This window comes from Pseudochaenichthys georgianus, unplaced genomic scaffold (genome assembly GCF_902827115.2).
Source record: "Pseudochaenichthys georgianus unplaced genomic scaffold, fPseGeo1.2 scaffold_794_arrow_ctg1, whole genome shotgun sequence".
Classification (NCBI taxonomy): domain Eukaryota; kingdom Metazoa; phylum Chordata; class Actinopteri; order Perciformes; family Channichthyidae; genus Pseudochaenichthys; species Pseudochaenichthys georgianus.
This window is the reverse complement of record NW_027263342.1, coordinates 1-22,935: the sequence shown is the minus strand read 5'-3', so window position 1 is coordinate 22,935 and position 22,935 is coordinate 1. Positions and strand designations below refer to the sequence as shown.

The following is a 22,935-nucleotide window of genomic DNA, read 5'->3' as shown; positions in this document are numbered from 1 at the left end:
TTCAAGTCCATTGCCCCACAAAAATATAGGTTCACAAAACTGATGCAGTAGTTTTTCTTACAAGAATATAACACAAATTCTAGAGAATCCGCAAGCAAAAAAGTCACGTTCGTGACCAATAATATGGCTCTGTGGCGCAATGGACAGCGCATTGGACTTCTAGAAATGACCAGGAGAAGGTATTCAAAGGCTGTGGGTTCGAGTCCCACCAGAGTCGACATTTAAAGGTTTATAAAAGTGTTCAAAATCAAAATACATGAACCAAACAAAATGTCCATGGTTTATGTGATTATGTAGTCGGTAAACATTTGAATATTCAACGGTGGAATCTGCTGGGAATTGAACCTCCATTCAAGTCCATTGCCCCACAAAAATATAGGTTCACAAAACTGATGCAGTAGTTTTTCGTACAAGAATATAACAAATTCTAGAGAATCTGCAACCAAAAAAGTCACATTCGTGACCAATAATGTTGCTCTGTGGCGCAATGGACAGCGCATTGGACTTCTAGAAATGACCAGGAGAAGGTATTCAAAGGCTGTGGGTTCGAGTCCCACCAGAGTCGACATTTAAAGGTTTATAAAAGTGTTCAAAATCAAAATACATGAACCAAACAAAATGTCCATGGTTTATGTGATTATGTAGTCGGTAAACATTTGAATATTCAACGGTGGAATCTGCTGGGAATTGAACCTCCATTCAAGTCCATTGCCCCACAAAAATATAGGTTCACAAAACTGATGCAGTAGTTTTTCGTACAAGAATATAACAAATTCTAGAGAATCTGCAACCAAAAAAGACACATTCGTGACCAATAATGTGGCTCTGTGGCGCAATGGACAGCGCATTGGACTTCTAGAAATGACCAGGAGAAGGTATTCAAAGGCTGTGGGTTCGAGTCCCACCAGAGTCGACATTTAAAGGTTTATAAAAGTGTTCAAAATCAAAATACATGAACCAAACAAAATGTCCATGGTTTATGTGATTATGTAGTCGGTAAACATTTGAACATTCAAAAATAGACTCTGCTGGGAATTGAACCTCCATTCAAGTCCATTGCCCCACAAAAATATAGGTTCACAAAACTGATGCAGTAGTTTTTCTTACAAGAATATAACACAAATTCTAGAGAATCCGCAAGCAAAAAAGTCACGTTCGTGACCAATAACATGGCTCTGTGGCGCAATGGACAGCGCAATGGACAGCGCATTGGACTTCTAGAAATGACCAGGAGAAGGTATTCAAAGGCTGTGGGTTCGAGTCCCACCAGAGTCGAAATTTAAAGGTTTATAAAAGTGTTCAAAATCAAAATACATGAACCAAACAAAATGTCCATGGTTTATGTGATTATGTAGTCGGTAAACATTTGAATATTCAAAGGTGGAATCTGCTGGGAATTGAACCTCCATTCAAGTCCATTGCCCCACAAAAATATAGGTTCACAAAACTGATGCAGTGCTATAGATGCGCTGCGAATAAAATTAGATTATGTTGCTCCTTTGAAAAAGAAGAAAATAAAACAACATAGATTAGCTCCATGGCATAATGCCGAAACCCGCAAAATAAAGCAAAAGTCTAGACAACTTGAAAGGATATGGCGTTCCACTAAACTTGAAGAATCTCGTTTAATTTGGCATATTACTCTCAATGAATATAAGAAAGCACTGCGTAAAGCGAGAGCAGCCTACTACTCTTCATTAATAGATGAGAATAAGAATAATGCAAGATTTCTTTTCAGCACTGTAGCCAGGCTGACAGAGAGCCACAGCTCGATTGAGCCTTCTATTCCCTTAGCACTCAGTAGTAATGATTTTATGTGCTTTTTTAACGATAAAATTGTTACTCTTAGAAACAAAATTAATGACCTCTTGCCTTCGACCAGTATAGTGTTATCAACAGCTCCCGGAATCGTAAGTTCTAATATTACACTAGATAGTAAACTAGAATGCTTTTCAGCCATTAACCTTGAACAATTACATTCAATGATTCTCTCTTCTAAACCATCAACGTGTATGTTAGACCCAATTCCAACTAAGCTGTTGAAGGAAGTTTTTCCATTAATTAGCACTTCTTTATTAAATATTATGAATATGTCTTTATTATCAGGCTATGTTCCACAATCATTCAAAGTAGCAGTGATAAAACCGCTTCTTAAAAAGCACAACCTCGATCCAGAGGTTTTAGCCAACTATAGACCTATTTCTAATCTTCCGTTCCTCTCAAAAATTCTTGAGAAAGCGGTCGCAAAACAGTTGTGTGATTACTTAAAAAACAATGATTTATTTGAAGATTTTCAGTCTGGCTTTAGAACACATCATAGCACAGAGACAGCTCTGGTTAAAGTCACAAATGATATTCTAATAGCCTCAGACAAGGGACTTGTCTCTATTCTTGTTTTGCTCGATCTCAGTGCTGCATTTGATACTATCGACCATGATATCCTATTGCAAAGACTAGAGCACTTAGTTGGCATACAGGGAACTGCTTTAGGCTGGTTTAGGTCGTATCTATCTGAACGCTCTCAGTTTGTACGTGTTAACGATGAATCTTCCACGCAAACCAAAGTTAGCCATGGAGTGCCACAGGGCTCAGTGCTCGGACCTATTTTGTTCACATTATATATGCTTCCGTTAGGCAATATTATAAGGAATCATTCTGTAAACTTTCATTGTTATGCGGATGATACTCAACTATATTTATCAATCAAGCCTGATGAAATTAATCATCTAAATAAAATTCAAGACTGCCTTAAGGACTTAAAAACGTGGATGACCTTAAACTTTTTGATGTTAAACACGACCAAAACTGAAGTTATTGTACTTGGCCCGAAGAATCTACGAAACAAATTATCTAAAGACATACTAACTATGGATGGCATTAATTTGGCCTCCAGTGAGACTGTAAGGAATCTTGGTGTTATATTTGATCAGGATTTATCCTTTAACGCCCACATAAAATCAATTTCAAGGACCGCCTACTTCCATCTACGTAACATTGCAAAAATCAGGCATATCTTGCCTCAAAACGATGCAGAGAAACTAGTCCATGCATTTGTTACTTCTAGGCTGGATTATTGTAACTCTTTATTATCAGGGAGTACCAAGAAGTCAATCAAGTCGCTTCAGCTGATTCAAAATGCTGCGGCTCGTGTACTAACCAGAGTTAGGAAAAGGGACCACATTACTCCTGTTCTGGCTGCCTTACACTGGCTGCCTATAGAACACAGGATAGAATTTAAAATTCTTCTTCTCGCCTACAAAGCCCTTAATGGGCAGGCGCCATCTTACCTTAAAGAACTCATTATACCCTACTGTCCTACTAGGGCATTGCGTTCCAAGAATGCAGGGTTGTTGGTTGTTCCTAGAATCTTTAAAAGTACAATGGGAGCCAGAGCCTTTTCTTATCAAGCTCCACATTTGTGGAATCAGCTTCCAGTTTGTGTTCGGGCGGCAGACACCCTATCCGTTTTTAAGAGTGCGCTTAAGACCTTCCTTTTTGATAAAGCTTATAGTTAGGGCTGATTAGATTCAGCCCCTAGTTTTGCTGATATAGGCTTAGTTTGTCGGGGGACATCTTACTTCTTCCTTCTCTCTGTCTATACCCGTGTACACTCATGTTCCGATTAACCCAGCTTCCCCAAATGTCTTTCTTTTTGGTGTCTATATACGCTGGGATCCGGAGTCATGGATGATCCTGCGGTCCTGTGTCCTGGATCGCGAGCGCTGGATCTTGAGTCGTGGCTGTGGTCCTGGATCATAGGTCCTGGATGGATATCCTCGTGGATTCATCTTCCTATTATACACACATGCATTTCCAAACATTTGGACTACCTATGTTGCAAATGTATTATCTTTTCAATTTACACACGGCATCTATTGCACGTCTGTCCGTCCTGGGAGAGGGATCCCTCCTCTGTTGCTCTCCCTGAGGTTTCTCCCATTTTTCCCTTTAAACTGGGTTTTCTTTGGAAGTTTTTCCTTGTACGATGTGAGGGTCTAAGGACAGAGGGTGTCGTATTGTCATACTGATATTCTGTACACACTGTGAAGACCACTGAGACAAATGTAACATTTGTGATATTGGGCTATATAAATAAACATTGATTGATTGATTGATTGATTGATTGATTGATGCAGTAGTTTTTCTTACAAGAATATAACACAAATTCTAGAGAATCCGCAAGCAAAAAAGTCACGTTCGTGACCAATAACATGGCTCTGTGGCGCAATGGACAGCGCATTGGACTTCTAGAAATGACCAGGAGAAGGTATTCAAAAGCTGTGGGTTCGAGTCCCACCTGAGTCGACATTTAAAGGTTTATAAAAGTGTTCAAAATCAAAATACATGAACCAAACAAAATGTCCATGGTTTATGTGATTATGTAGTCGGTAAACAATTGAATATTCAACGGTGGAATCTGATGGGAATTGAACCTCCATTCAAGTCCATTGCCCCACAAAAATATAGGTTCACAAAACTGATGCAGTAGTTTTTCGTACAAGAATATAACAAATTCTAGAGAATCTGCAACCAAAAAAGTCACATTCGTGACCAATAATGTTGCTCTGTGGCGCAATGGACAGCGCATTGGACTTCTAGAAATGACCAGGAGAAGGTATTCAAAGGCTGTGGGTTCGAGTCCCACCAGAGTCGACATTTAAAGGTTTATAAAAGTGTTCAAAATCAAAATACATGAACCAAACAAAATGTCCATGGTTTATGTGATTATGTAGTCGGTAAACATTTGAATATTCAAAGGTGGAATCTGCTGGGAATTGAACCTCCATTCAAGTCCATTGCCCCACAAAAATATAGGTTCACAAAACTGATGCAGTAGTTTTTCGTACAAGAATATAACAAATTCTAGAGAATCTGCAACCAAAAAAAGACACATTCGTGACCAATAATGTGGCTCTGTGGCGCAATGGACAGCGCATTGGACTTCTAGAAATGACCAGGAGAAGGTATTCAAAGGCTGTGGGTTCGAGTCCCACCAGAGTCGACATTTAAAGGTTTATAAAAGTGTTCAAAATCAAAATACATGAACCAAACAAAATGTCCATGGTTTATGTGATTATGTAGTCGGTAAACATTTGAATATTCAACGGTGGAATCTGCTGGGAATTGAACCTCCATTCAAGTCCATTGCCCCACAAAAATATAGGTTCACAAAACTGATGCAGTAGTTTTTCTTACAAGAATATAACACAAATTCTAGAGAATCCGCAAGCAAAAAAGTCACGTTCGTGACCAATAATATGGCTCTGTGGCGCAATGGACAGCGCATTGGACTTCTAGAAATGACCAGGAGAAGGTATTCAAAGGCTGTGGGTTCGAGTCCCACCAGAGTCGACATTTAAAGGTTTATAAAAGTGTTCAAAATCAAAATACATGAACCAAACAAAATGTCCATGGTTTATGTGATTATGTAGTCGGTAAACATTTGAACATTCAAAGGTGGAATCTGCTGGGAATTGAACCTCCATTCAAGTCCATTGCCCCATCTAGAAGTCAAATGCGCATTGCGACACAGAGCCACATAATTGGTCATAAACATCACATTTTTTGTTGTCAGGTTTGATCTCTAGAAATTGTGTTATATGCTTCTGCTGTGAAACCTTTGGGACTTGAACCCACAATCTTTGAATTTCTGTTCTTTACTCATAGAGAAAGTACAACTAAATATTACATGCTTTCATTGTCTTCATTTTCATTTAATTTGAATAATCACAAAGTCTCATAACCCTTTAACTACCAGACCAAGAAAAAACCTATGGAAAAAGTATTTGTTTGCATTTTAATCTTACTGTGTATTGGCCTAACAGGAAACCACTGGCCTAACAGCAAATGTCTATATCCTGTGTTGGCCTAACTTGCTCATCTGTGTGCAACTTTGGGCTGAATGCCATGCATGAAAGGTGTTTTATACATTTGTATCACTCTTTCACTCTGAGACTCATAAGGCAGTACTAGATCTAGTAATATTACCATGAATCCAGCTATTTATTTAGCATATTTGATACCATGTCAACCAAATGGTAGAGCTGTTGTCTTTGTTCAGTTAAAGGGATAAAGGAAGAGTTCCGACAAATCATATGATAACACGATTTCAAATTTAACGACACATAAAAGAAAATGTACCTAAAGGTTTTCTTTTCTTTCCAAAGCTTGTACCATATTCCATTTTTTTTAGGAGACTTACAGTAACTATTATTTTTGGACCAATTAAATGTTCCACATTCGTCTCTACAGGAAATTATTTGGACATTTCAAAAAAAATAAAAAGTTAAACATCAGTTTCTGCTCAATTTTTGAAAAGCTTTCTTGATGATATTTAATATTTTCCTTGCTTTAAATGTTGTATATTTTGCAGTACAGCATTTTTTAATGATATTATTTTAATCAATGTTTAAATGTCTAAATGTGCTCTTTAATCTTCAGTTGTTTATTGCTTTGCAGTGTGTTAATGTTGGTCAGATCAGAGAGGGTTGATGATGTATCTGCTGTTAATCACTGATTGATCTTTGACTGAAGTCAGACTGAGATAACATCCCATCAAACTCACAGGAAATCAATGGCAGGAACAATCACAAAGACATTTAAAAAACACAAATCCTTTTTAATTTGGTTTAAAATGTTAAACACTAAAGGTGAATAAGATCAAATGAATCGCATTTAGCACTTCAGGAGGAATGTTCAGACACAAAATCAGAATACATTTTTTATCCCAGGAAAAGAAAGACAGTTGTTTTAGAATAAGATCAAATATTCAATGATAAAATAAAAACATATATTGATAGTATAATCAAAATGTACACCACAACAATATACTGTACATGTATCAATGTATTTTTTAAGAAATATCTTTTCTAGTTTCACAGAGTTTAAATTTGGAGTATAGGGAAATCTCGTGCTTTGATGTGCGGCAGATCAAAGCGGCATTAATGTGCTCTGGTTTCACTGTAAAGTATTTATATCACTGTTCAGCACAGGGTGACAGTTCATACTGGAATATCCTGTTTAACTGCTGGCTTTGCTCCTTTTTAATAATAATAATAATAATAATACATTTATTTTGGGGGGCCCAAGGACACCTTACAGGGTTACAGATTTAAAATTTACATTCACAATGTTACCTTACAAATTAAAACAGTGGATTTAGTGAAGTATCAGCCGGGGTAAGACAAGACAGACAACAGGACATTGACTACAGAAGGACACATGTTGTGTTTTATCATAAACAAATTAACACGCCCTGCAGATTATTCCCCCAAATATTTGAAATCATGCTGAAGTCATGACAGGTGATGAAGCTCCGCGCAAGTTCTTTCAGGAAGACTGGGTCCGTTTCTCAATCTCGAGGATTCTGGCTTCCAAGCCAATATTTCAAGGATGCTACGTCATCGAGTGCCGCCGACGGACTGTTCCAATCTCCAGCATACTTGGAATTCTACCGAGGCCGCGTCCTTGGTTTGGGGGAAATGTCGAGGCTGCACATGGGTAGACTTCGCGTCCTGAAAATCCCCACAATGCTTTGCGCACGGACCAATTTCAAAAACCCTTGCGGAGAATGGCTGAACCGACGCAGCACACATTTAAATGTAAGTATGTAGTGGCGTAGAACACGTGCTGGTAAATATGTTCACCAAAAATGTGTCCCGTGAAAGTAAAGCAAGTTCATAATTAGATAGACATTGTGAGGTATTTATTTTCGGCACAGTTTATGTTGAAACCGTGAGAGAGAGTGGCACACTTGTTAGCCCGTTCCATTCTTCTTCGTTTTCCATAGCCGTGGCTTGGAAGCATACTTGCTTCGTTTCTGAAGGAAGTGACTTGGAAGTACGCGACTACCAAGCCAGCATCCTCGAGATTGAGAAACACCCCGGGTATACATTCACTCCGCAGCTGCTTATAATCAGCTCATCACAGGCTTTCTGTTAACCTATTACATTTCACCTCATTCTCCAGCAGCCAATCAGCGAGCTGCAGCCACACTTTAAAATGGCTCTCCTCTCTCCTGCAGTCAGCTTTGATTTCAGGTATTCCTGCTGCCGCCCGCCTCCTCCCCATCCGCCTCCTCCCCATCCGCCTCCTCCCATCCGCCTCCTCCCATCCGCCTCCTCCCCATCCGCCTCCTCCCCATCCGCCTCCTCCCATCCGCCTCCTCCCATCCGCCTCCTCCCCATCCGCCTCCTCCCCATCCACCTCCTCTCATCATCCACCTCCTCTCCATCCACCTCCTCCCCATCCACCTCCTCCCCATCCGCCTCCTTTCATCATCCACCTCCTCTCATCATCCACCTCCTCTCATCATCCACCTCCTCCCCATCCGCCTCCTCCCCATCCGCCTCCTCCCCATCCGCCGCCTCCCCATCCGCCTCCTCCCCATCCGCCTCCTCCCCATTGGCCTCCTCTCAATCCGCCTCCTCCCCATCCGCCTCCTCCCCATCCGCCTCCTCCCCCATCCGCCTCCTCTCAATCCGCCTCCTCCCCATCCGCCTCCTCCCCATCCGCCTCCTCCCCATCCGCCTCCTCCCCATCCACCTCCTCTCATCATCCGCCTCCTCTCATCATCCGCCTCCTCTCAATCCGCCTCCTCCCCATCCGCCTCCTCCCCATCCGCCTCCTCCCATCACATCCAGTGCCAGGAGAGCTAATCAAAAGACCTCATCCCACCTCCTCTTCATCCCACCTCCTCATCAAATCCAGATCTTCATCATCATCACTACAGAGTCTAGACCCGGGGGCTCCTCTGCTCACGGCTGCATTCCCCCTTTAGATACGATCTGAGGATCGGGGGCTAATCGCCAAAGACTTAATAAATGTAAATAAATGTTCTTTAAACAAAATGAAGTCTCTCCGGATTGAACTGCTGGTTTAATCCTAAACCAATGAACACTTCTGACATAAGCCACGCCCCCAAATCATTCAAACCACACTGAGGTCATGACAGGTAATGAGAGAAATGCAAAGAGACAGTTGAGAGGAACATATGAAGTTTGTGTTTCAGTGCATCAAAGAAAAAGGGTATATTCGTATCTGTTATTTTACAACATAACTGACAAAGACTTGTTCTGTGGTGATAATTACAAAACCGATTGAACACAGATGTCTTAGTATTTGAATAAACACCACATTGACGTCCTGATACCTGCAGGATCCATCCTTTGAAGACAGGTGAGTGCTAACAGGTGATCCAGAGATTAAATGAGGTCGAGTGCTTCCTGTGAAACACTTCAGAGTTCAAGAGGTCAAAGGAAGCTCAGATCAGACATCAAACCCTGCATTCAGAGTCTCTTTATCAAACACACTTCCTACCTCCAAGTACACGGAGGGAACACAAGCGGATATTATAGTACACACAATGACAAGTAAAAAAGGGTAACGAGTGCATGCATACAAGACTATAAATTAAAATATGCTGACATTAAGGTTTAAGAGAAATGATGTGATCCAGATCCTATGATGCTACAACAACACCAAATACAACCTTTTAGACTATGGAGATAAGAATAGAGACGTATCTGATACGTTGAGGTCAGGGATACGATAACAAAACACACAATACGTACAAAAGAAATGTAGTTTGTAAATCAGAAATAAAAGTAAAGGATGGGCTTATGGCAAATATACTTAAGTAAGGTAAATGTAATTAAACAAATCATCTTAAAATAAGTACACACTAAGGGTGAAGACTGACTCATGGTTCATCATTATATAAAAATAGACTTGGTAGATCTGAAATCTAAGGCTTAAGGCAAAGTTACTTAAGTAAGGTAAATGTAATTAAACACATTAAAGGGATAGTGGAAATTGAACCCCAAATAGTTTCGTTTTAACTTATATACAAGCATAATTACGTACCAAAACAATCACAGCTGATTAAAAATATATAATAATTGCCTTACGCATGTTAGAAGCACTTTATTGCAGCTTCCCCGAACTTTTTTAGAAACGAAATGATGAGTCAGCCAAACCGGAAGTGAGGAAAACTCAGGAAGACGAAACGATAACAAACCACGGCGTCTATGCAGAATGAACGTGGAAGGGCAAATATACCAGACAAAGAAGAAGGATTGTACGAGGTATCCAGTGATGATAGCGAGTCAGAAACATCCTCTCGGCTTTCCTGCGAAAATGTAGTTTTAGGAACTGAATCTGAATCCGGTTCAGTAAGCGACGATGGTGAGAATATTGAGCCAGACGATGGACCATTACGTCCTTATTTGTTCGAGCCCGAGGTGATGGAGTTAGTTCACGGCATGGGCAATGGCGAGGATGACCAGGACCAGGCGCCAGATGATGCACCCCTACGCACAAATAATCTTGACTGGTAGGTCCCCAAGCATAGCTCACGCTAGGCGCTATATTATATATTGCAATAGTTGGCATACATGCACTGTAGGCCTATGGCTATGCCCGAGGATGACTGCATGTAGGGTACATTTCATAACATACCAGGGTCAGGTTCACATAAATTATCTTGTCACATTTATTATTGTATATGTAACAGCCTTATGGGCATTAATTACATGAATAAATGTAAATGAATTGTATACTAGCATGATATACAGCTAGAGCCAATCGGTCTTTTGACGTAGTATGGTCCTAATCCTAGGCTAGCCAGGCTGCCTGTCAAGTGTAGGCTGTACTCACAGTACTGTTAGTCTATCATGTCTATATGATGACTAGTGTACACATTCGACACTGTGTACCGGATTATCGGATGACGAGGCCTCCGGTCGCCTAATCGACAGGCAATACATGGCGTTGTCCACAATGGTACAGGCTAATGATGCATTAAATCAGCCAGAAAACATAATAAAATACTCGTGCCTCGTCCAATGTTTGTGCCCGTCTTCCTTTGTTTTCGTCATCACCCGAAGATTCCCGAAGTATTTCGTTTCATTGAGAGGGCGTGGTCGGGAGCAGTAGAATTGAAAATAAAATGAAACTAGGCGCATGAAATTAAAAAAGATTGTTTATTATGCTTATTTTTAATAAAAATACATAAGTTAAACCCAACATTCGCGGATTTCCACTATCCCTTTAAGTACAAATTAAGGGTGAAGACTGACTCATGGTTCATCATTATATAACAATAGACTTGGTAGATCTGAAATCTAAGGCTTAAGGCAAAGTTACTTAACTAAGGTAAATGTAATTAAACACATTAAGTACACATTAAGGGTGAACACAGACTGATGGGTCATCATTAGATAAAGAGGTCAAATCAAAGCTCGGATCTCCTCCAGCGAACACTGACGGCTCTCATCCTGATGACAGCAGATCTCAGGCCTTTCAAACTGATACAGAACATAACAATGGAGACTTCAGGGATACATTGTGTCAGGAATAAACCGAAAAGAAATGTCGTTTGATCAGAAAGAAAAGTAAAAGATGGGTTTCAGGCAAAGGTACTTAAGGAAGTTATGTTAAAATGAACACATCATCTCACATTAAGGGGAACACAGACTGATGGCCCATCGTTATATAAAGTCAGAGGTCAAATCAAAGCTCAGATCTCCTCTGATCTCCCGCCTCAGACACTGCCTCCAGCCATTAGCATCGCTCAGGTGTGTGCCGGCACTGGTTCTGTTTAAATGGACTCCGGATCTCCGCAGAGCTCAGATCTCTGCAGCTTTTCCAGGTGAACCATGTCCGGAAACAGAGTGTCCGATTTCAGCATCGAGCGCATCCTCTCCCCTCAGCTGGGACTCAAGCCGACAGTGAGAGACTTTTCCCCGGATCCATTCCTCCGGGGGATGACCGGGCAGGAATCCTCTGGGGATATCAGATCACCACCGGCATCGATCCCGGTCCAACACCCGGCTCCAGGCTGCATTCAGTACCGAGGAGTCCACTGTGGAGACGCGTTGTACCCGCACGGAGCCGCGGATCATCCCGCACATTTCAGCAGCTTTTATCCAAACGCCACGGTTCATTTCCACTTCAGCAGCCAGGACCCCGCGGGTAAGAGCACGTGCTACACTGATACTGTTAACATGAGTGTTCGTGTGTTTAACTTGTATACGTGGTAACTTAAAGTGAAATAACGACACATGCGCAACAGTTATCCTCGCTCGCAACCACAGCTCCTAAAACAAGTTCATAATAACGTGTTTATAATCCAAAATGTCCGCATTTAAAACCCTTTACATCCATAAGTATTTAAGCGTAGCCTACTGTCTTTACAACATAACAGCGACTTATCAGGAATGTAAAGGGTTAAATGTATTACATGTGCTAGTGATGATAACATAATAATATGTGCTCAAATACGCTTTACAGATATAGTGAAGGGAAAAGAAAAGGAACTTGAATCCAGAATACTTTTATTTCGGGGAAATGATCAAATAGAATGATAATGATAAAGTGATTGCTCGTGTATTTCACTTGTATATCGAAGTGGTCACGCGGCCGTGTTCCCTCGCTGTTGTTTCGAGTTGTTTTCATTGAAATGCGAACGGCATGCATTTCGGAAAGCGAGTGAGTTCTTTTTAACCACAGCTCCTAAAACAAGTTTGTAATAAAGTGTGTCCCCGCCGAAATGTCCGCATTCAAACCCATTAAATCCACAATGCTTTAAACTTAAGGCCATTACGACATAGCAGCTCGTCTTCTATACGGACTGACATCTAAAGCCCTTTATCAAATGCCTACTTTCGACTTTTTTTCAGCTAGATTGAGGCGTTTTCTCTTGTTTTCTCTGGGGCAAAAACCCGCTATTTTCATGGATTCTTTACAAAACAATTGCCTCTGAATAAGTATAGTTGATAGTCTTTGACATATCAGTAATTTAAAGGGTTATCTGTATTAAATATTGTGTACTGAACATCTGAATAAAAAATACTCGGGGGGGAATGATGAAACTTAAAATAAAGCGAGAGAAGTTGAAATGAAACGTGGACATTTCACTACAATCAAACATATGTATTAACCATTTGATCTATTTTTGTTTTTAGCAGATGCTCAGCAGTTCCTCCCAGGCTACCACGGATACCATGGTTACCATCAGAATGGGGTGTCCGCGCAGTCTCAGTCGCGTCAGAAGACCCGGTTGAGGACGGTGTTCACCAACAGTCAGACCAAAAGGCTCGAGGCGCTGCACGAGCACACCGACTATCCGGCGGTGGACGTGCGAGCTGAGGTCGCGAGGAGGACCGGGCTGAGCGAGGAGACTGTCAGGGTGAGTGTCAGAATGAATTCAAACCGAATTACCGAGAGGTTTTTATTTTAATTTGACAAATTAGGTTTTTCCTTTTATCTGGAAGTTAATATTTAACGTTGCTATAACACATGCTGATTAACACATACTACCATGTGCGTAAAACCTCTCCATGGGGCATTTGTACGCACGGTCTGCAGCAGACTATCGATCCTCCAATTTAAAAATAAAAGTTGTTTTGACCGCCAGTTTACAGCTTTTCTCATTTCATAACTTTAATACGTATTTTGTTTATTAGTATATGTTTTAATGTTTACTTTATATTATATACAACAGCATTTTTAAGCTTTCAAACAACAATAACATTTTTACATTTAACAACTTTCCTGCTTAGACAATCTGATGTTCTTAGTTCTTATCTTTTGAATAAGACTCAATCGACTAAATCCTTACATTGAGTGACAAGTAGAGATGTTTTATTTGTGAAAGGTGTGAAGTGAACATGCAGTGAATTCTTCCTCTCTTGTGTTTTTCAGGTGTGGTTTAAGAACCGCAGAGCTCGAAGGAGGAGAGGGCAGCGCAGCGGGTCAAAGGTCGAATCCCCGTCTCTAGGGAAGGAGAACACGTTCTTCACCTCCTTCCTCTGAACCCTGTACACCTTGTGACTTCCCGATGTTCACTGCGCAAGCGCGAGTTGTTCCTCCATATTGGACCGCTACGTACAGCAACCCAAGTGGGACATTTGACAAAGCGGTGTTTGGCAACGAAGAAAACAACCACATTAATCGTTGTCTTTATTAGCACTAGCACGAGCATTGGCTATTCTCCCTGGGGTCCTCACACACACACAGCATACATTACAACGTTCTGAACGAGAGAGATGCGTTATTGTTGCAACAACGTCATCTCCCGATTATTTGAGAAGAAGTTCTTTTAGTGGTTTAAGTACATCCTTAGAATAAGTGAGAAATGGATTTAACTTGTTTGACAGCCTGGAAAGATAAGAAAGTCTAAATGTATGCAATCATTTATGGCAGTCATAATTCATATCTAATACTTAACTGTGAATTGTTTTCATTTAAATGTTTCGTCTGGCGTAACTTCTTCTGTTGACATTCCTGGAAAAGGGAAATTACTTTTCATAAAAAAAGTCAAATGTCCTGTTTGGCTTGCCGTACTTAGCTGTTCAATATAGCTGCTCGCGCTTACGCGGTGCAAATCAAGCAGACGTGCAAATCGGGTAGTCACACACCTTCCTCCTGAGGTCAGAGATCAAACTCCTCCTGAGGTCAAAGGTCATCTGACTGCAGAGGTTATGAACTGTGATGATGCATTCAGGTGCAGCTGGGGAAATCACCAGATACACCTGAGAGTGGATTAAAGAGACGTGTGGGTTAAGATGCAGTTCAGTCTCTTCGGAGTGACTTTTTAAATTATTTTGTATTTTTATTATGTAATTTATTGGAACCTGTGTACGCATGTGGAGGGTTTTACTTGACAAATAAACAGTGGAAATGAATTTTGTCTTCGTTTTTTTAATTGATTTTATATGTATAGATTATGTTAAGCAACAGTTCATTACCCAATGGAAGCAGTGATTAAGGCTGCAACTAACTCTATTTTTATTATCGATTAATCTGCTGATTATTTTCTAGATTAATAGCCGAGTGGTGTTTGAAATGGCTTTCTCAAATTCATCCAAGGTAATCCATCGTTTTGAGGCTGAAAACTGTCATTTCTGACTTTGTTGCAAAAAAATCACATCAACATTTAATGGATTATCAAAATAGTGATTCAGTATTTATTGTTCAGCTGTGAATTCGAGAGACTATTAAAATAAATTGCATACATATCTAAATAGATGGTTAAGAACATTGTGTTTAAATTATACTAAAATGGTAATATCTTCAGTAAACGTATAAACACTTAAATGACCAAAAGTTAAAGTACTAATGCAGAATGAAATGTTAAAGCTGTAAAAATAAATCCAGTACAGTAACATGCAGAGGTGGATCAAGTACTCAGATCTAGTACTTGAGTAAAAGTAGAAGTACTCAGATCTTGTACTTGAGTAAAAGTAGAAGTACTCAGATCTTCTACTTGAGTAAAAGCAGAAGTACTCAGATCTTGTACTTGAGTAAAAGTAGAAGTACTCAGATCTTGTTCTTGAGTAAAAGTAGAAGTACTCAGATCTTGTTCTTGAGTAAAAGTAGAAGTACTGAGGTCTTGTACTTGAGTAAAAGTAGAAGTACTCAGATCTGGTCCTTGAGTAAAAGTAGAAGTACCAGAGTGTAGGAATACTCTGTTACAGTAAAAGTCCTGCATTCAAAACGTTCCTCAAGTGAAAGTAGAAAGTATTCTCATCTAAATATAGTGAAAGACAGTAAAAGTAGTCGTTGTGCAGATTGGTCCATTTCAGAATAATATATATGATGTGTTTTATAATGATTGATCATGAAAGTGTACTTTGTACTTTGTAGACTGCAGGTACTTTGTAGACTGCAGGGTAGCTGGTGAAGGTGCAGCTAGTCTGAAGTACTTTGTAGACTGCAGGGTAGCTGGTGGAGGTGCAGCTAGTCTGAAGTACTTTGTAGACTGCAGGGTAGCTGGTGAAGGTGCAGCTAGTCTGAAGTACTTTGTAGACTGCAGGGTAGCTGGTGGAGGTGCAGCTAGTCTGAAGTACTTTGTAGACTGCAGGGTAGCTGGTGAAGGTGCAGCTAGTCTGAAGTACTTTGTAGACTGCAGGGTAGCTGGTGGAGGTGCAGCTAGTCTGAAGTACTTTGTAGACTGCAGGGTAGCTGGTGAAGGTGCAGCTAGTCTGAAGTACTTTGTAGACTGCAGGGTAGCTGGTGGAGGTGCAGCTAGTCTGAAGTACTTTGTAGACTGCAGGGTAGCTGGTGGAGGTGCAGCTAGTCTGAAGTACTTTGTAGACTGCAGGGTAGCTGGTGGATTTACTCCAGGTGGAACTAAAGTCTGATTCAACACTTGGTTATATTTCACATCATTCATCCACATCTGAGAAGTAACTAAAGGTATTAAATACATGTAGTGGAGGAGAAGTACACCATGTACCTCTGAACTGTAGAGGAGTAGAAGTACAAAATAGCATTACATGGAAATACTCAAGTAAAGTACCTCAAAATTGTAATTAAGAACAGTACTTTAGTAAATGTAGTTAGTTACTTTCCCCTCTGGAAATCACATTTAAATATGATTTGATAATAAAAAATCTGATCAAAATAAACGAGTGTTCTGTGAGTAAAAGCAAAGGACACGAAGGGTAGAAAAACAACACAAAATTCTTTATTATATTCATAGAGTTGTCATTGTTATCAAGCAGTTTCCATGCTGATCAGAAGAAGATACACATATTGAAAAACCCAAAAGAGAGAATACTGAGAGAGAGTTTCATGCAGTGAGTTTCTGTTAGATTAGGATTCTGTCCGATGCTCCTTCTCTCCTGTTTCGCCCTAACGTCCGTCATCCTCCTCACACACTTTTAAACAGGAGTTATTCACACACATGGACTGAGCACAAAGTAAAACACACACACTACAAAACCAGAGAACCAAAAAGTACACTTAGTGAAGTTATCAAAATATATGCTATACTCTTGTTGATGTTAAAAGAACCCGGGCTGAGTTAGTTTCTATGAGACTGTAACGTTTTATTCTCAGACACATACACCGATCGATTATAGAGGAATTAAGAGGACAAAACCGGCATTTCTGGATGTTAACTAAAATTACAAATACCTTGTTTCACGTATACGCCACCAGATGGAGGTGAGACAAATATAAACGTGACTTTAATTTGATAGAAGCAAGATTTATAGGTACTGTATTTGTAGTTAAAGAGCTCAGTGGAACCGGCTAAGTCCATTAAATGTAGAAAATGAAATAGACAATATGTAATAAGGGATGTCACAATACCATCAATTTAGCAGTCGACACCAATACCAGCAGATTTCACGATCCTCGATACCACGGTAAAAAAAACAACAATTTGAAGATGTTTTTTTTGTTTAGAAAATCATAATTTCCTATAAATCTTTGTAAATTGCTGAGAAAACCGGGAAAACCCGTTCAAATGTAACGTAAGTTGACATTGGAACATATCATAATAAGGTTATGATTTATATTCACCCAATATTCAAGAACTCATCATAAAACTAACGCTATGGGACCTCTGTTCACCAGATGCTAACAGCTAACAGCTAAAAGCTAACTGCTTACAGCTAATATCTAAAAGCTAACTGATTACGGCTAACAGCTAACTGCTTAAAGCTAACTGCTTACAGCTAAAAGCTAACTGATTACGGCTAACAGCTAAAAGCTAACTGCTTAAAGCTTACTGATAACAGCTAAAAGCTAACTGCTTACAGCTAAAAGCTAACTGCTTACAGCTAATATCTAAAAGCTAACTGATTACGGCTAACAGCTAACTGCTTAAAGCTAACTGCTTACAGCTAAAAGCTAACTGATTACGGCTAACAGCTAAAAGCTAACTGCTTAAAGCCTACTGATAACAGCTAAAAGCTAACTGATTACGGCTTACTGTTCAACCCAGTCTCACGGCATTTTGTGTTATTGTCACGAAATAAATGTAATCTATTGATTCGTGTTCACCAACAAGATTAAACGCAATGTATTTCTATTGGTAGTATGTTTCGTGCCTGCACCACGTCTTTGTTTCCGGTCGGGTCTTTAAGCTGTGTGGTTCCTAAAAACATTTTCTTACTCAATATCTTACCCTAAGCCTAACCCTATCCCTTTTATTTTAAATAGTATAATGTCGGAGTATTTTTGCCATCCGCGAGGAAAATAAATGGCTCAGAGCCTCAGAATACTGAAATCTGTATTTTTTTTATCTGTTTTTCCTTCTAATTATTTACATTGCTTTTAAAATCGTTCTGTGTGACACGAAAAACATGGCGAAATGTTGTTGGTGAACACGAATCAATAGATTAATTTCATGACGATAACACGAAATGCCGTGAGACTGTGTTGTACTGTTAACAGTTTAAAGCTAACAGCTCACTCCTTACAGCTTACTGTTAACAGCTTACAGCTAACAACTAACAGCCAACAGCTAACTCCTTACAGCTTACTGTTAACAGCTAACAACTAACAGCTAACAGCTAACTCCTTACAGCTAACAACTAACAGCTAACAGTTTACAGCTAACAGCCAACAGCCAACAGCTAACTCCTTACAGCTTACTGTTAACAGCTAACAGCTTACAGCTAACAACTAACAGCTAACTCCTTACAGCTAACAACTAACAGCTAACAGTTTACAGCTAACAGCCAACAGCTAACTCCTTACAGCTTACTGTGAACAGCTAACAGCTAACTCCTTACAGCTAACAACTAACAGCTAACAGTTTACAGCTAACAGCTAACAGCCAACTCCTTACAGCTAACAGCCAACAGCTAACTCCTTACAGCTTACTGTTAACAACTAACAGCTAAAACATTTAGCAGCTAACAGCTAATGTTAACCAGCAGACTTTCGATGAAATGAAAGCCAAAAAGCTAGTTGTATTCAGTATTAAATGCAATTGGATATGCCTTATCCTAGAATCAAGAGCCAGGCCAATTCTCAACCTTGTCTGTAATAATGACGAATAACCAGAACGTTTAACGCCACCATAATAGGCCTCTTTGCTTCCACTAAGTATTGATTTGTGTGACATCCCTTTATGTTATAATGAGGAAAGGTGAGTGACATGTTGTGTGTCTTGATAGTGACACTTAGTGGCCGTTTACACAGCAGCAAGAACACTACGTTCTGCACGGAGACAAATTGACTTCACGGTACGTTTACTGCACAAAGACCATCACGGTGTCCACTGACGTCTCTAATGATCACCTGCCTTCAGCAAAACACCTCCCTAACGGCCCGTCCACACTACAGCGTCTACAGCTCCAATCTGCCCATTCACTTTCAACGGGGTGACGTCACGTAGCCTCGCTTTTTCGCCGAACTGAATTGTGGGTAGCAGAGCGGTCCGTCTCACGGCCCGTCTACACTACAGCGTCGACAGCGTCGAAAGCTCCAAGCTGCTCCAATCTGCCCATTCACTTTCAACGGGGTGACGTCACGCAGCCGCGCTTTTTCGCCGAACTGAATTGTGGGTAGCAGAGTGAGGCGTCTCAGGCGTCCCAGGCGACCAGAAGTTGAACATTGTTCAACTTCTGGTCACCTGGACGCCGGAGTAGCCAGCGCCAGCCAATCAAATCCCGTTTCCCAATATCTGACAGCTCAAGCCGTAGCCAATCAAACCGCGTCTAAGCTGGGAGAGATATCCCGCCGTTCATTTCTATATTTCAAAAAAAGTCGGAGGAGAAACTAACTATCGCCGTAGCAACCACCCGGTTTTGTATGACCAGACCCTCTTCACCTACCGGGATACAAACCGGAGGAACCAGCATGGAGGGAGGTGGCAGAGACAGTGGGGGAAACTGGTAGGTTTTCGCCTGTTTGGGGAGTTTATATATATATTGCTCGCATAAAATCCCCGGGGGTTTTGCTTTGTGTGTCGGGAGCGGGAGATTCATGTGATTGGTTGTTGGCCGTGTTGCTTGAATAAAATCCCCAAGCTCCAGACACGCCCAGCTCCAAGCTATTTTTGGAGCTGTAGTGTGGACGCTCCGTCAGGCGTCTCCGGCGTCAGAAGTTGAACATTGTTCAACTTCTGACGCCGGAGTAGCCAGCGCCAGCCAATCAAATCCCGTTCCCCAAAATCTGACAGCTCAAGCCGTAGCCAATCAAACCGCGTCTAAGCTGGGAGAGATATCCCGCCGTTCATTTCTATATTTCAAAAAAAGTCGGAGGAGAAACTAACTATCGCCGTAGCAACCACCCGGTTTTGTATGACCAGACCCTCTTCACCTACCGGGATACAAACCGGAGGAACCAGCATGGAGGGAGGTGGCAGAGACAGTGGGGGAAACTGGTAGGTTTTCGCCTGTTTGGGGAGTTTATATATATATTGCTCGCATAAAATCCCCGGGGGTTTTGCTTTGTGTGTCGGGGGCGGGAGATTCATGTGATTGGTTGTTGGTCGTGTTGCTTGAATAAAATCCCCAAGCTCCAGACACGCCCAGCTCCAAGCTATTTTTGAAGCTGTAGTGTGGACGCTCCGTTACCGTGAGGTTATAAAAACACTAAAACGTGGTGTTATTATTATTTCGTTCCTCTGGCTCTTTTGTTCGGGTTCGGATTGGGGAAAGGAGACGGGAAAGCGCTGAGTCGTCTGCGGAGTGACTTTAACGATCTTTCAAACACTTTAATGACGGTTTCAGGGAAATGGAAAACAGTGGAGAATAAATCTGACTTCAAATGTGGAACATATCGATATTTTTGGTTATCATTCCATTTAGTTTCCCCAAAAAACTTTAGAAGAATGCAGACATATATTGAAGAATGTGAACGCATGATATTGCCTGTTTGATGTTCTTCATGTATTAGATTTCGCTTTGGATGTCCACTTTTAGCTTTATTCGTGTTGTGTTAAAGTGAACTGTATTTTATTACAAGAAACAGTGAAAAATACCAACAAAAAAGTCTGAATGTGCAGAAAAACAATCGTTAGGTTATTTTCTTAACAGCGTGAAAACATGTGTTATTTGCAGTCCTGGCAATCAGAGCATGTGAGCGAGTTTTTATTTATTATCTCCGTGTCTTCGTGTGCGTACAGAGTGTAGAGATCAACATCAACACATTTCCACAGACACTGTTTACATATTGCTGTTTTCAGTTATACTTCGAGAGAGATTTGAACATGAAGCAAACATTAACTTTCTGCACAGATGCTCACGTTCACAAAAGGAAGCAAAGTCTTTTTTTATAAATGAGGATAGAGGGAGGAGGAAGGAGGGATAGAAGCAGAGGAAACTTTTTAAAATGTCGTGAAGAGAATTTAACGAGGGTTCAGATTTCTAGAAATGAAACCCCGACATGGACGAGATGAAAGGACACTAAACAAATACTTAACTTCATTCAGGTGTTTTTAAAGAAGCTTATTTAGTACACGCGAGAGTGATGGCACAGAAACATAAATATCACAAGTAGCGGGCGAAAAACACTTGATTTTACATTTGCATCAAAGGAAGTTTGGGTTTGAGCTTTTGGTTAACGACAAAATATGATTGCAGCTCGTCTTAAGATTTCAACGCTAACGATTGACTAATTTCTATTGCACAATACACGGATATATAATTACAGGCCACCAGTACTTGAACTGAATTAGCTAAATGCTTTCAGCACGATGTCTTCCAATCTGTCGTGAACGATACATCAAGCGTGACCTGCTGAGAACAACATGTCTGCATCCACGATAATTACAGAGCAGCGTGTTTATAGAACAACTGATGAAGACAAAAGGATATACAAATCAAGATTAACTGACACTACGATACATTCAGCAATTGATTAACCCTGTTTTCAGTTTGACATCTGAGATGAAAGCATGCAGGTGAGGAGGAGAGTCACTTCACACACACTTGTTACGTGTTTAGGATTGAGATCTAAGTGTCAGACGAGGAAGCAGCAGCGAAGGCAGAAATCATTTCAAACTGTGTGGAGATTGTCTTAAAGATAACCACCGAAAACAGCCATTTAATTGGCTAACTGAACGTGTGTCTAGTGAACTTTTGGTTTGGCAAATATAACATTAAAGGTGGGGGGGGTAAGAACGGAGAAACCAGCGCGAGAATCTGAAAGCACGCAGCCGGAAAAAATCTGCCCCTTCCTTCAGACTTCCTCTCAGAGCCCCTCCCCCAACACACGGACGCGCACATGACCAATGAGGGCACGAGGTAAGTCTGTGCCCCGATGGCAGGCTGACAGGCAGGTAGGCCATCCAGTTACTTGAGCCGGCTCAGATGATTGGTCGAGCTTTTTACAGCGCCACGGCTTCCACTGATGATATTTTTGGATTTTTTTGTCAAATCACTTCAGATATTAAGATAAGATAAGACAGACTTTTATGAATCCCTCGTGGGGAAATTGTTTCTCTGCATTTGACCCATCCTAGTGTTAGTAGCAGTGTGCAGCCATTTTGAACGGCGCCCGGGGAGCAGTGTGGGGAACGGTGCCTTGCTCAGGGACACCTCGGTAGCACTTGGTCTTGCCGGGACTTGAACTGGTGACCTTCCAGTTGCCAAGTCCCTATCGACTTCGCCACCACCGCGATTGCTATCGGGATGTGAAGAGCATTCCATGGAATATAACAACACGTGTTTCTGAAGTGAACTCCGACCCCACCGTTAATGCATATATTTGTAAACTGAGACGTTACTCATCTGCATTGGTTTCTAATGTTACGCCAGAGACCCAAAGGGAGCAGCAGCACACACTGATGTCTAAACAAAGACACGACGATGAGGTGAGGCTGGGTGAAGGTGTGTAAAGAGAATAGCAAAGGACATGTTGATCAGATACAAGGCACTATAGATCTGCTATAGAACGGCTAGATGAGAGGGCTGAGAGAAGAGAGGGTCACTACGAGGACTGACGGTGAGAGAGCAACACGAACATGGAGAGAGATCGGTCCAGGAAGTTGTTAGGACTGCATCTCAGTGCGAAGCATCCACGGAAACCAACAGCAGAACAGCAACCTGAGGAGGAAGAGGAAGAGGAGGAGGAAGAGGAGGAAGAGGAAGAGGAAGAGGAGGAAGAAAAATCAATCTCAATCTTTATTTATTTATATACCACATTTAAAGGTCTCCTATTATCCTGTTTCTCATCAGTGTATCACAG

At 40.9% G+C, this 22,935-nt stretch overlaps 8 non-coding genes across 8 annotated transcripts; all 8 read left to right on the top strand.

The window, feature by feature from the left end:
- The first annotated feature begins 125 nt into the window (after positions 1 to 125).
- trnar-ucu (transfer RNA arginine (anticodon UCU)) lies at positions 126 to 217 on the top strand. Its single transcript is given in 2 exon segments — positions 126 to 162; positions 182 to 217. It is a non-coding gene; the product is annotated as a tRNA-Arg (tRNA).
- A 256-nt stretch (positions 218 to 473) lies between these two features.
- On the top strand, positions 474 to 565 carry trnar-ucu (transfer RNA arginine (anticodon UCU)). The gene is given in 2 exon segments: positions 474 to 510; positions 530 to 565. It is a non-coding gene; the product is annotated as a tRNA-Arg (tRNA).
- A 256-nt stretch (positions 566 to 821) lies between these two features.
- trnar-ucu (transfer RNA arginine (anticodon UCU)) lies at positions 822 to 913 on the top strand. The gene is given in 2 exon segments: positions 822 to 858; positions 878 to 913. It is a non-coding gene; the product is annotated as a tRNA-Arg (tRNA).
- Positions 914 to 1,171: 258 nt separating this feature from the next.
- Positions 1,172 to 1,275, top strand: trnar-ucu (transfer RNA arginine (anticodon UCU)). Its single transcript is given in 2 exon segments — positions 1,172 to 1,220; positions 1,240 to 1,275. It is a non-coding gene; the product is annotated as a tRNA-Arg (tRNA).
- A 2,938-nt stretch (positions 1,276 to 4,213) lies between these two features.
- trnar-ucu (transfer RNA arginine (anticodon UCU)) lies at positions 4,214 to 4,305 on the top strand. The gene is given in 2 exon segments: positions 4,214 to 4,250; positions 4,270 to 4,305. It is a non-coding gene; the product is annotated as a tRNA-Arg (tRNA).
- A 256-nt stretch (positions 4,306 to 4,561) lies between these two features.
- On the top strand, positions 4,562 to 4,653 carry trnar-ucu (transfer RNA arginine (anticodon UCU)). Its single transcript is given in 2 exon segments — positions 4,562 to 4,598; positions 4,618 to 4,653. It is a non-coding gene; the product is annotated as a tRNA-Arg (tRNA).
- Positions 4,654 to 4,910: 257 nt separating this feature from the next.
- Positions 4,911 to 5,002, top strand: trnar-ucu (transfer RNA arginine (anticodon UCU)). The gene is given in 2 exon segments: positions 4,911 to 4,947; positions 4,967 to 5,002. It is a non-coding gene; the product is annotated as a tRNA-Arg (tRNA).
- A 258-nt stretch (positions 5,003 to 5,260) lies between these two features.
- On the top strand, positions 5,261 to 5,352 carry trnar-ucu (transfer RNA arginine (anticodon UCU)). Its single transcript is given in 2 exon segments — positions 5,261 to 5,297; positions 5,317 to 5,352. It is a non-coding gene; the product is annotated as a tRNA-Arg (tRNA).
- The last annotated feature ends 17,583 nt before the right edge of the window (positions 5,353 to 22,935 follow it).